The sequence below is a fragment of the Rana temporaria genome, chromosome 3 (assembly GCF_905171775.1).
Source record: "Rana temporaria chromosome 3, aRanTem1.1, whole genome shotgun sequence".
NCBI lineage: Eukaryota > Metazoa > Chordata > Amphibia > Anura > Ranidae > Rana > Rana temporaria.
The window spans coordinates 492,270,512-492,285,123 of NC_053491.1; the positions used below are offsets into that span (position 1 = coordinate 492,270,512).

At 47.2% G+C, this 14,612-nt stretch overlaps 1 pseudogene; it reads left to right on the plus strand.

Annotated features, from left to right (window-relative positions):
* The first annotated feature begins 8,168 nt into the window (after window positions 1-8,168).
* On the plus strand, window positions 8,169-13,356 carry LOC120933803 (annotated as a pseudogene).
* The last annotated feature ends 1,256 nt before the right edge of the window (window positions 13,357-14,612 follow it).

Sequence of the window (14,612 nt, forward strand, 5' to 3'; positions counted from 1 at the left end):
TTAAAAAAAGTGCAGAAACTTTTTGAAGAACCCTCGTATTTGTAAATTGATCAATCCCGATTTACTGATGGGCAACTTAACAGGCAACAGTAGATAGTCCAGGGTATTTAGTGAGAGGCTTGGCGAGTTTAAGTTCTAATTTTATTTAACTAGTTTTTTTGGATTTTTTTGTTTTTGTTTTATAAAATGTTTTTTTTCCCCAAAAAAGTTGTAATTTATAAGTTATTTCTTACACAAAAGCACAAGCTTACTTATTACACCCCAAAATACATTCTACTATACCTTCTAAGTATGGGAATACCACATGTGTGAGACTTTTTCACAGTTTAGATGCATAAAGGGGCCCAAAATCCAAGGAGCACATTCAAAAAATAGCGCAAACTCATAGAATGGCGCCAAACTTCGGTACTTAAAAATCTCCATAGGTGACGCATTAACATATTTTTTTGTTACAGGTTACTATTTTTGAGTTTCAGAGGAGGTCTAGTGCTAGGATTGTTGCACACGCTGTAACGCATGTTTACATATGTGGGCGGGATGTGCATGCGTGTTCGCTTCTGCGCACGAGATGACAGGGACATTTTGAGAATTTTTCTTTTATTTTGCTTATTTTTTTTTATTTTTACACTTCTTTTTTTTTTTTTTTTTTTATCACTTTTATTCCTATTACAAGGAATGTAAACATCCATTGTAATAGGAATGACTGTGACAGGTCCTCTTTATGGGGAGATGCGGGGTCAATAAGACCCCACATCTCTCCTCCAGGCTTACAAGCATGAAATCGTGAAAAAAAAATACCGATCTCATGCCGACAGCCGTGATTGCGGCTTTGTTTACTTCCGGGTACCGTCATAACTTTGCGCCTGGGCCTCCGACGGTCATATAGATGACTGGTGACCATCTGGTCACCAGTCATCTTTATGCTTCCCAGGCAGTGCCGGCTGATTCGCTCTCCGGGCCCCCGATGGCTGCCTATAAGAACGATCAAGGGGCAGAACTGCTTTTATCGTGCAGAGAATCGTCGGCTGAAGACGGTGATATCTGAATGATGCCTGTAGCTGCAGGCAAGTCGAGGATGTATTTTGTCGTTCAGCGGTTGTAAAGTGGCTAAAGCGACGCAGTGCCGAATTGCAAAAAGGGGCCCCGGTCCTTTAGCTGCATAATGGTCCGGGGACTTAAGTGATAATGATACCATTCCAAAAGTGCAATATACAAACACTAAATTTTACACAGCGTCACATAATCGTAGTGTCTGTTGTAGTAATACCCCAACGCGTTTCGACCCATACAGTCGTGGTCGTCTTATGTTTTTAAAAATTCTGGTCATGAGACTAATTACTTCACCTTCCAGTGTTTAACTTTACCCTTTTGTGTGTATGAAAATTAAAAATTTGGTGAAACATACTCTTTGGATATGTTGAGATGTTAAATATATTCCTTTTTAGAGCAAACCAACCCCCTGAAGAAGACGGCGACTATATGGGTCAAAACACGTCGGCGCATAACAGACGCAACGATTATGTGATGCTGTGTAAATTTTGTGTTTGCACTTTCGGAATGGTATTTGTTATCCCTTAACCAGAGCTCACATTTTAACTGCAACATGTTTTTGTCCGTATGTTCTTCTAAATAAAGATTTTTAAAATTCTATCTGAATGTTTACATTGCTGCCTCAAAACCACTTGGGGGTTCTTCTTCCCGTGTTGTTGAGTCCATGTACACCGTGCCGGTCACCTGTCTCTGGGACTGTAATAAAGAATACGGTACAATAATACACCCTGGAAATTACAAAAAAAAAGACATTCTCCATCCTTTTCCCATTCTATATTAACGATCAGGAGATCGGAGACACACGGATCGGGGCTGCAGATTATAGAGACTGACGATCCCCACATATTACACAACAAGACCATTCCAAGGACCGGAAACCACAAATTGTACCAATAACACATTTCTGCACAGTCCTTCCAACACACAAACCTGATATTATATAAAGAAGATAAATATAAAAATCAAAGGAAAAGGGGAAGAAGGAGTTGATTAGAGCTGATTATGGTAAACAAAGGGTTTAAATAGGAACAAATATTAAAAGACAATTATGTATTTTTTTATTATATATTTATTTATATTGTTTTTTTTTCAATAGTACTTAGGATGATGCAGCATCGATCCCCTCCACTTCTACTGACGGAGAACTGAGAGATCAAACATCTCTGATCACTCATTTCTCAGACAGCCAGTGACTGTCAGTCCTCCGCTCTCTTCTCTCCCTCTCCGGCACTAATTGGAGCCCCGGACTGTGGAGGGGGTGGGAGTGGCTGGCTCAGGCTCTCTGCGGCTCGCTGACAGGAGGTCCCAGCTGCCGGTCTTGGCATTGGGGGTGGATCCTGACTTTAAAATTGGGATCTCTCCACAGCCTGGACCGGCTGAGTGACCCAGTGGGCTTTAGCCAAACAACCTTTCCCCGTACTTCTACTTTAATAAAAAAAAAAAACATTATTTTTGCTTTAGCTGACATAGAAAGATAGAGATATTGGGGCAGATCCATGTACCTGGGCGCATTAATACGCTGGGCGCAGCATATCTAAGATACACTACGCCGCCGCAACTTATTTTTTTTATTTCGAATCCACAAAGAATTTGCGCCGTAAGTTACGGCAGCGTAGTGTATCTTTGGCGGCGTAAGGGCGCGGAATTCAAATGGATGAGATGGGGGAGTGTTTTTTGTTAATACGTTGTGACCCGACGTAAACAACGTTTTTTTTTAACTGCGCATGCGCCGTCCGTGGGGGTATCCCAGTGCGCATGCTCGAAATTAACCCGGAAAAAGCCAATGCTTCCGACGGTGACGTCATTCTACGCAAATCCCTATTCGCGGACGACTTACGCAAACGACATAAAAATGTCAAAATTGTACGCGGGAACGACGGCCATACTTAACATTGAGTACGCCTCATAACAGCAGCTTTAACTATACGCCGGAAAAAGCCGAACAAAAACGACGTAAAAACAATGCGCCAGCCAGACGGACGTTCATGGATCGCCGTAAATAGCTAATTTGCATACTCGACGCGGAAATTTACGGAAACGCCACCTAGCGGCCGCCAAAATATTGCATCTAAGATCCGACGGCGTACTAAGACGTACGCCTGTCGGATCGATCCGAGATGCAGTCGTATCTTGTTTTGTGGATACAAAACAAAGATACGACGCAGGAAATTTTAAATTACGCCGGCGTATCAATAGATACGCCGGGGGTAATTCTTTTGTGGATCTGCCCCTAGATCTTCATATCTGATCAATGTTTATAAACAATGTTACTTTGTATCTCTCTATCTCCCGTCTGATCAATGTTTATAAACAATGTTACTTTGTATCTCTCTCTCCCGTCTGATCAATGTTTATAAACAATGTTACTTTGTATCTCTCTCTCCCGTCTGTCTGATCGATGTTTATAAACAATGTTACTTTGTATCTCTCTATCTCCCGTCTGATCAATGTTTATAAACAATGTTACTTTGTATCTCTCTATCTCCTGTCTGATCAATGTTTATAAACAATGTTACTTTGTATCTCTCTCTCCCGTCTGTCTGATCGATGTTTATAAACAATGTTACTTTGTATCTCTCTATCTCCCGTCTGATCAATGTTTATAAACAATGTTACTTTGTATCTCTCTATCTCCTGTCTGATCAATGTTTATAAACAATGTTACTTTGTATCTCTCTATCTCCTGTCTGATCAATGTTTATAAACAATGTTACTTTGTATCTCTCTATCTCCTGTCTGATCGATGTTTATAAACAATGTTACTTTGAGGACAGGAAATAATAATTTCCACATACAACAGATTTGTAAATCAGATCAGTGAAGGGATTTGTCTTATTGAAGATAATAAATCCAGTATTAAAGTGTAAGACAATATTGTAGAGGGATGGATACAAATGTGGTGATTTATTGGCCATGAAGAGGACAATTAAAGTGCTGAGAGGTCACCTGAGGACAGAAAACACCGACATGTGAGGAGTCAGAGGAAGGTGAGGAGTCAGAGGAAGGTGAGGGGTCAGAGGAAGGTGAGGGGTCAGAGGAAGGTGAGGAGTCAGAGGAAGGTGAGGAGTCAGAGGAATGTGAGGAGTCAGAGGAAGGTGAGGAGTCAGAGGAAGGTGAGGGGTCAGAGGAAGGTGAGGAGTCAGAGGAAGGTGAGGAGTCAGAGGAAGGTGAGGGGTCAGAGGAAGGTGAGGAGTCAGAGGAAGGTGAGGGGTCAGAGGAAGGTGAGGGGTCAGAGGAAGGTGAGGAGTCAGAGGAAGGTGAGGAGTCAGAGGAATGTGAGGAGTCAGAGGAAGGTGAGGAGTCAGAGGAAGGTGAGGAGTCAGAGGAAGGTGAGGAGTCAGAGGAAGGTGAGGAGTCAGAGGAAGGTGAGGAGTCAGAGGAAGGTGAGGAGTCAGAGGAAGGTGAGGAGTCAGAGGAAGGTGAGGAGTCAGAGGAAGGTGAGGAGTCAGAGGAATGTGAGGAGTCAGAGGAAGGTGAGGAGTCAGAGGAAGGTGAGGGGTCAGAGGAATGCGAGGAGTCAGAGGAATGCGAGGAGTCAGAGGAAGGTGAGGAGTCAGAGAAGGGTGAGGAGTCAGAGGAATGCGAGGAGTCAGAGGAAGGTGAGGAGTCAGAGGAATGTGAGGAGTCAGAGGAAGGTGAGGAGTCAGAGGAAGGTGAGGAGTCAGAGGAATGTGGGGAGTCAGAGGAAGTTGAGGAGTCAGAGGAATGCGAGGAGTCAGAGGAATGCGAGGAGTCAGAGGAATGCGAGGAGTCAGAGGAATGCGAGGAGTCAGAGGAAGGTGAGAAGTCAGAGGAAGGTGAGGAGTCAGTGAAATGTGAGGAGTCAGAGGAATGTGATGACACTGAACAGTCCAAAAAAGAGAAACACGAGACTGTCGGAGGCAAGCCAGAGAATCAGATTGTAATGAACATTCGGGAAGGTGGACCCTCTGTGGGGTCTGCAGAGACCATAACCCCCCCCCCCCCCGAGTCTGACCACACCCACCAGATCTTCACTAGAGCACCCGGCAAGGAGATGACTGGTGGGGTGTGCCGGGATGTGGCCCTCAGTCACAGTTGGCAGCTGGACAGGAACAGAACCAGTACGTGGTGCACAGCTAATCCCAGGGACAGGAGGAAGGGGAGGGCGGGGCCATGGACAAACATAGTCATCAGGGGATCCCAGGGACAGGAGGAAGGGGAGGGCGGGCCATGGACAAACATAGTCATCAGGAGATCCCAGGGATAGGAGGAAGGGGAGGGCGGGGCCGTGGACAAACATAGTCATCAGGGGATCCCAGGGACAGGAGGAAGATGAGGGCGGGGCCATGGACAAACATAGTCATCAGGGGATCCCAGGGACAGGAGGAAGTTGAGGGCGGGGCCATGGACAAACATAGTCATCAGGGGATCCCAGGGACAGGGAGAGGAGGAAGATGAGGGCGGGGCCATGGACAAACATAGTCCTCAGGGGATCCCAGGGACAGGGACAGGAGGAAGGTGAGGGCGGGGCCATGGACAAACAGTCATCAGGAGATCCCAGGGACAGGGAGAGGAGGAAGGTGAGGGCGGGGCCATGGACAAACATAGTCATCAGGGGATCCCAGGGACAGGGAGAGGAGGAAGGTGAGGGCGGGGCCATGGACAAACATAGTCATCAGGGGATCCCAGGGACAGGAGGAAGGTGAGGGCGGGGCCATGGACAAACAGTCATCAGGAGATCCCAGGGACAGGAGGAGGGTGAGGGCAGGGCCATGGACAAACATAGTCATCAGGGGATCCCAGGTACAGGAGGAAGGGGAGGGCGGGGCCATGGACAAACATAGTCATCAGGAGATCCCAGGGATAGGAGGAAGGGGAGGGCGGGGCCGTGGACAAACATAGTCATCAGGGGATCCCAGGGACAGGAGGAAGATGAGGGCGGGGCCATGGACAAACATAGTCATCAGGGGATCCCAGGGACAGGAGGAAGGTGAGGGCGGGGCCATGGACAAACATAGTCATCAGGGGATCCCAGGGACAGGGAGAGGAGGAAGATGAGGGCGGGGGCCATGGACAAACATAGTCCTCAGGGGATCCCAGGGACAGGGACAGGAGGAAGGTGAGGGCGGGGCCATGGACAAACAGTCATCAGGAGATCCCAGGGACAGGGAGAGGAGGAAGGTGAGGGCGGGGCCATGGACAAACATAGTCATCAGGGGATCCCAGGGACAGGGAGAGGAGGAAGGTGAGGGCGGGGCCATGGACAAACATAGTCATCAGGGGATCCCAGGGACAGGAGGAAGGTGAGGGCGGGGCCATGGACAAACAGTCATCAGGAGATCCCAGGGACAGGAGGAGGGTGAGGGCAGGGCCATGGACAAACATAGTCATCAGGGGATCCCAGGGACAGGAGGAAGGTGAGGGCAGGGCCATGGACAAACAGTCATCAAGAGATCCCAGGGACAGGAGGAGGGTGAGGGCGGGCCATGGACAAACATAGTCATCAGGAGATCCCAGGGACAGGGACAGGAGGAAGGGGAGGGCGGGGCCATGGACAAACATAGTCATCAGGGGATCCCAGGGACAGGAGGAGGGTGAGGGCGGGGCCATAGACAAACATAGTCATCAGGGGATCCCAGGGACAGGCAGAAGGTGAGGGCGGGCCATGGACAAACATAGGCAGATACAAGCTGCACTCAGTAACAGGAACACAGATCCACCAATCACACATCACCAGACACATCATGCTTTTTTATCAGCGAGGTCCCATTAACCCTTTCAGTGCTGGAACCTTTTTTTTTTGTCGCACAAACATCAAAATGCTAATTTTTGGTCTTAAAATTACTTAACCCCCCCCCCCCCCCCTCCTCCCGAAACACAATATATTTTCTGAAAGCAGAAGGCCAGTATAAAAAACTAAATCGGAGTTAATAAAATTTAGTGTTGCACAATATTTGATGATCAAATCCATATTTTCAGTAAAATATGCTCTAAACTTCATTTCATTGCAGACAAACACAATAAACTCCATAGAGATAGAGACGGGGTTTTGTTGAGTAAGTAGATACCAAACCTGTCAGGCCTAAAAGGTGTGTGTGACCGTGACATGGTGACAGACTGTAAAGTCCACTATTGCCCATAGGTGGCGCTTTTAAAAATCTTCACAGCTCAACAGATTAGAGTAAAAGGGGAACTTCAGTCTTCCAACAATGACCAGGATCCTCTACAAGTGTAGCCACGCCCCCATAGGGGTTGCTGAATGTTGTGGTTCACCACCAGTCACCCTGCCTAGCCAGACATCTATCTCTCGGTCATTCAAAGACACAAACCAGTCCATAGTTTTGTTTTATTTGAGGGGATTAAACTTGGATGGGGATTTGGGAATTTTGGGATGCTCAGGAATTTTGCTGGGGACTCCTATATATATGCCTCAATCTCCTGTATACCTGCTGTGCCTATTATGAGGGGTTCACACCATACCTGTGCTGAGTTCCTGGGTCTGTACCCCCGCTGTGCCCATTATGAGGGGTTCCCACCAGGGGTTCCCACCATCCCTGTGCTGAGTTCCTGGGTCTGTACACCTGCTTTGCCCATTATGAGGGGTTCCCACCATCCCTGTGCTGAGTTCTTGGGTCTGTACACCTGCTGTGCCCATTATGAGGGGTTCACACCATACCTGTGCTGAGTTCCTGGGTCTGTACACCTGCTGTGCCCATTATGAGGGGTTCCCACCATCCCTGTGCTGAGTACCCGGGTCTGCACCCGCTGTGCCCCATTATGAGGGGTTCCCACCATCCCTGTGCTACTGAGCCCTGCAATAAGTCTCTCCTGTTGGTGTGAGTGACATTAGTAGTATGGTGTAGTATCAGTTGTATGTGATCCAATCATTGTACATCCTTGTGAGGTTCCTCTCCATGCAGCTTGTGTAGCACACTCCATGTGGACCCGTCTCTCCCATCTGATTCCAGTATGAGGATGAATCTCGTCATCTTCTCCACTGGATCTCCAGGGGGGTGAGGTGACCTCCATTATTGGTTCATCTCCCATCCATCATGTATAGTCCCAGCCATTGGGTGTGGTGATGATTGGCCCCAGCTGGGGGTATCAGTGGTTGGTGGGAGGGGTATAAAGGACGGCTCTCTCTCCCTCATTCATTGTGTCTCTTATGGGGAGGATGGGTTTTCTGGTGAAAGGTGGTTGGGTGCTGCTCCTGGCTGTGGCCTATTGGTCAGGGTTTGGCTGTGATGGAGTCTTGGTGAGACATGGCCACCAGTCAGATTGGTGGAGGAGCAACCAGCGGGCTTTACCTGGCCAGGGCTCTGCTATATTGGGCTTGAGAGACAGGAATGCTAATCGCCCTGTTGTGGGAGTTGGGGCCTCTAGGGGTTCACTTGGTGGACGTGTTGTTGGGGTTCCACGAGATCTGCCGCAGCCTGGGAGCTCCCCTATCAGCATCCAGTGTGGAGAGGACAACATGGTGGTCACCGTCCAGAGGGATTTCTATGGGATTGGGAAGCTGGTCCAACCTTCTGACCTGAGCCTGGGGCCCCGTGGCTGCGAACCCGACCCCCAGACACCACTGTTACCTTCCAGATCAACCTCCAGGACTGCGGCAACACGGTGCAGGTAATCTTCACATATTCCCCTGTAACCATGTATTTTAGTCAATGGGTCCCCCCCACACTTTCCAGTAGTCTGTATAGAAGAATCTTATTTGCTGGTTTCACTCACCTGGAACCACCTAGTTCCTAATGACCCTGTAGCTGATGTTCCTTTGTGATGTCGTCCCCCCATGCATTCCATTGTTCTGGGGGCTTGTCTCCAACAATATTTCAACACTATATTGCTGCAGCCTGTCCACTCTTGATTGCAACTTTAAAGCCCCACCAGCTCCAGTTTGGGAAGGTGAAGGTAGTACTGAAGACCAAATCCTTTTGAATAGGGTACTGGAGTGTTAGAACCTCTGTTGGGTATTTTGTTCCATTGAGGGGTTTCCCGTTACTTTCTGTTGCCAAAACGGGAAGTGAGGAAATTCCCCTGGTTGTCGCAGAACAGGTGTCCCCATAGGATACAGACAAATCAAAACCTGATGGGGTTTTTATCCATATCACTTTATCTAAAGTTTTTTCCTTCAGGTACTTTAAACCCCAATCCTATGGGGGCCCTTTACCTTGTTTGCTTGAATGATGGGGGGGAGAAACTTCCCCTGGTTTTTCCCTTCAATCTGTCTACACCATAGACAGGAGTCGATCATGCTTGTGAGGTAAGTCTGCATATCTGAGATGGCTGCTTGGAGTGACAGGACCAGGGCCGATCCTGGGCGGGTGCGCAGGGTGCAGTTCACCCGGGCGCCACAGAGGTGTAATTTACACAGTAAGCCGTGCATTTTTATAGCACTGATCGCTGTAAAAAAATTGACTGGTCGCAAAATGGCGTCAAGTGTCCGATTAGTCTGCTGTAATGTCAAAGTTGTGATAAAAATCGCAGATCGCGCCATTACTTTTAAAAACAAATTAAAAACAAATTATAATAAAAATGCCATAAATACATCCCCCTATTTTGTAGATGCTATAACTTTTGCGCAAATCAATATACTTATTGCGATATTTCATTGAAAATGCATATCGGCCTAAACTAAAATTATTTTTATATAACTTACCTTTGTAACTGGAAAAAACATTTGAACAATGGTGGGCTTGGGTCTTGGTCTCAGAAATGGGCCAAACTATGTTGGCTTCCCATGCTGGTCTGTATCATTCTCCTCTTCTCTACACAGATGATGCAAGACTGGCTAATCTACACCACCAACCTGACCTACAGCCCAACCTCCTCCATTCCAATCATCCGAACCAACCCAGCTGTGGTCCCCATAATGTGTTTCTACTACCGGTGAGTCAACACTACTGGATCAGCTTACACTAGGGCGCCATGCAGGTCCCAGCTGGTGTTCAGCATCTTGGTGGAGTTTTTCTGACATCTGTTCTTGCCAAGAGATTTCCATGTACAGTGGAACCTCGGATTACGAGCATATCAGTTTCCCCATTGAAGTCAATGGAAACTAAAATAATTTGTTTCGCATTGACTTCAATGGCATGCAATACCGCATGCGGCTGGAGAGCCTCGGTCGAAAGGCCCAAGGACACCTCGGCTGACCTCGGAAAGACTTGGTTCCCAAGGTCAGCAGAGCTGTCCTCGGGCCTTTCCATGCATTTCTGAACAGCGGCAATGCTCGGCTCCTCATAGGACATACAAATGAATTTTATTGTGTTCAAAGGTGTGTACAACACGAGCCATACAATTGCATGGTATACAGAGATCCCTCAATGCTATTTGGAATGTGGGTACCTATATAACGTAGCTTCTTCGGGAAAATAAATATGAAATTTGATGGTTGGTCTGTTGGCAATCCATTTTGACATTATGGGTTCAAGTATTTGGTTTTGGCTACTCTTGACATCTGTAGGCGCAACCTAACCCTTCTACTGCAATAACGACCAATTGAATCTTACTAAGTGATCATGGGAGGATCTGCATTGACCATGGTGGCTAACTTTAAGTTTCTTCAGAGAACTTCATGATCAAGATGGTGGGGCTCCCTTTATTGCCCCTGAAAGTTTTACAATATTCCTTTTTTGGCAATGTTGGGGTGATCATGAAGATGTATTGGCCTTAAGATAATCTGGGGACAAATGTTTGCTGGTCACTTGGCAGTTCACGCTTCAGGGATTATGTCCCGATTATGACTTCACTATCTGGCTCTATCCTGTTACTGTCCTCCAACAGGAACGGAATTAACCAGGCTGCCGTTTAGTAACTTTCTGGCTAGTGCGATTGTAACCAGGATTTGACTCTGTACTCCACAAGTTGTGATCAGGAAAAGAGTAATCTGAATTTGTGACATTAAATGACTTCCGTTGACTCATTCCTGACCTTGATCCTGTTCTCTGTAGGCACAGTAATGTGAGCAGCCAGGCCATTAAGCCAACGTGGGTTCCATTCAGCACCACTGTGTCTTCAGAAGAAAGGTTGTCCTTCTCTTTGGTCCTGATGACTGGTGAGGAAGATGGGTGTTCCCGGGGGGGGGTTGGTGTTGGGCCTTTACTAATCCCCTTTTTCCTTATGTATACAGAGGACTGGAGTGGTCCCAGAAGTTCTCCCATCTATCAGTTGGGGGATATTCTCTACATGCAGGCCTCTGTGGATACTCACAACCAAATGGATATGATCCTGTATGTGGACCGCTGTGTGGCCACCATATCTCCTGATGCCACCTCTTCTCCAAGTTATGACCTCATTACAGACAATGGGTATGGTTTTCAGTGGTGGGTGGGGGAGGAGGTTGGGTTGCCATTTGACCCAAATTGTAAGTGACCATCTTCTGCAGGTGTCTGGTGGATGGAACACAAGCTGACGCCTCCTCAGCCTTCATCACTCCAAGGGTCCAGACTAACACTCTACAGTTCACGGTGGATGCCTTCCGGTTCATAGGAAATGATGTCTCTCTGGTGAGGACTGTTAGAATTGGTTGCACAGATTGGTGCCTTCTAGGAATGTTTAACCTACTAAAACCTTCTATTCCAGATCTACTTGACCTGTTACCTGAGAGCTGCTGCTGCCACCCAGGTCCCAGATCCCACCAACAAGGCCTGTTCCTATAGTAAAGCCACAAACAGGTGAGACTATTAAAATGGCTGTTGGGCGTCCGTGGGTTGCTGCTCTTCCCATAGCATTTGTCTGTCTGTGATCACTTCTGCATTGATCTAGTAACAAGTGACTGGGACAGACTTTATGGACACAACATAGTGGCTTGATACAACAATGGTGTAATGGTACACAGGTATTCCTCTGTAGGCCCCTTCCCATACCATGCACGTTGGTAACTTAGCTTGCAAGATAAGTAGCCTCATGGGCTTGAAAGTTGGTCTACAAGATCTTGTATGCCAACATAATCAGAATCATGGTACTCTGACTCCCTTTGTGGTCAGCTGTAATTTCCCTCCAAGGGGATCAACTTGTCACAAAGTAGTACTATAGGCAAAGCTTTTTCAATAAACCAGTAAAGTCGTGTCACAGGATAAAAAAAAAAAACAATTTCTTCATCTGCCCCGTTGCATATTTCCCTTTTAATTCCTGTCCCATAGCCAAACAGGTAGTAGGGAAATTCTTCTGGGACCCCCAGGTCACCCAACCTAGTATCCCCATTGGAAGACTTCTACTTATTTTGGGGACTGGTCAAAAATGTATTTTTTCTTTGAAATATATTGGGTAAACTGGATAAATCTAAGGGGACATGGCAACAAAAACTGTTCTAATCTGTCTCTACTGCATCTGGAGGGATGAGCCCCAAGTCCTCTCAAGGTAAATGTCGAAATAGCCATTCAGTGTTTGCTTTTCACCGAGCTTCCAGTGCATCTTCTAAAGATTGTCATACTGATTTTGGTTTGTCTTCTCCAGCTGGTCTGCAGTTGAGGGCCCCAGCAGTATCTGCCAGTGTTGTGGGACACCAGGAACCTGCAGCAACCCCACTGGTCTTACAGGAGGAAGGAGCCGACTTCAAAGACCGAGAGCCAAGAGGCAAGCCTTGGACGGTGAGTCTTAACCATGCATCTGCTGTATACAACAATGGTGTGGCCGCATCTGCTCCTTTCAATGGAAGATGTCCTGAGAATGGATTTCCTCCTGTTGCATTATGACAGGAGGGTTGGGGGTCCTGACTGGTTTGGGGTATTTTGCCTGGATTCTTATACCCCCCTTTCACCCGAACAATAGACCAGGTGGCAATGAAAGGGGGGTGGCATGGCTAGTACTTGGATGGCCTTTATATTGCTACTTCTATCGCCCGAAGACTTCCCCCCCCCCCCCCCCCTTTTTTCAGAGCTATAACAGGAAGATGGATCTCCTGCACGGCCTTTTCATAGCAATGCAAATTTTAAGGGTTCAACCCATCCTTTCCTTTTTGTCAAATTGGTTGATATGAAAAGTTGCTTCATGAGGGTCTACAGTGGACACCACCTCTGCACTCTTTAGTAGGAGTTGAGTTATCACCTGAAAGCCCTTTGGTTTCATTGTATAGATGTGTATTTGCCTCCTGACCCTCCAATGTTTCTCCTGCAGAACCTATCATGGAAGAGGGACAGTCGGTGACCACCTTGGGACCTCTGCTTGTGATTGGGCCAAAACAAAGTGACCTTGCGGCTGCCGTGATGAAGGAAGAGGCCGCCCCCGCAGAGCTCTGGTGGTTGGTGACTGTTGGGTGTGTCAGTCTTCTTGTAGTCGCTGTGTGTACGGTGTTCATTGTCAAGTCTCCGAAAAAGCCGCAATATGTACTGTCTGTAGAAAAATAAACATCCTTTAATATGGTCTTTTGCTTTAATTATAGATGGTAATGCAGTATCGTTTTAGTGGGGCTCTAATTATCTATGGGTCTCATGCGACAGCCTTCTGCCCCCCACCTTGTCTCAGCCCTGGTCTCATGTTTTTATGAAGGTCGGTGGTTTCTCCAATGAACTTCTCAATTTGGGGCAGTAGGGTCACAAGGGCTGCAGATCTACTACAGAATGGAGATCATGACTTTCTGCCCCTTAATGCATCATTGGGTCCTCACTTTGGCTTCCTATATCCCTCTTTAAAAATTCTTTGTCCCACATTTGATCTCTTTTCACAAGATCTGTTATAGAAGATCAGAGGAGAAGTTCAAACCTGAAAAGGGATGGGACAGTGAAGGAAAACCATACCATACAACGGTGTGCAAGCCATCAGCCAAACTATTGCAGCCAGGTGCTTGGCTAGGAGCGGGTTGGTTGTGCCACCCCCCCCCCCGAAAAAACTTGAGCACCAGCCACCACTGAGAAACATCAAATGCACCATCTTGGTTCCGGCAGCGAGCTGTGACCTCGTGCATCTCTTCTGTCCTGTTTTTGACTGGAAAGACAGGCGCCTATCAGGTGATGGGTATTAGTCCCACGCTTCCTGATTGGCGGTTCAGTGTTGGAGAAGCAAAATGAATATTGGTCTCCTAGCACAATGCTCTGCGCCACGAGTCCACCTTATTTTTTAAGGCTATTGGAGCCTCTGGCTCTAATCGGGTGCTTAAAAAAAAAACACCTCCGCTGCTGTAATTCAGGTGCCTGGCGTCCAAAAAGGGCTGGAGACCTAAAATAGAGGGTGGCGGCTATGGATTTATCAATATGTGGGGGTGGCGTTATCCTCAACCACTTGAGAGCCGCGCTATAGACATTTACAGCACGGCTCAACTGTGTCCCTTGTACATAGGGACAACCATCGGTCCCCCTCCCCAAAGAATCACTCCCAGGGAACACATTTAACCCCTTGATCGCCCCTAGTGTTAACCCCTTCCCTGCCAGTGACATTTACACAGTAATTGGTGCATATTTTTTTAACTATACATTTTATCAAATAAGGTTGTACAATCATATAACAAAAGCATAAAGGACAGAGTTGCAGTTCAAACAATGTTATATAAAGAACTGTAGAGGCCTTGCTTATAGACTTGTTACGGGCCTTGATGACCTAGACCAGCCTACCCCCAACTGGGTTCAAGCTGCAGGACTGGTAGGGCATCACGTTAAACAATGATACAG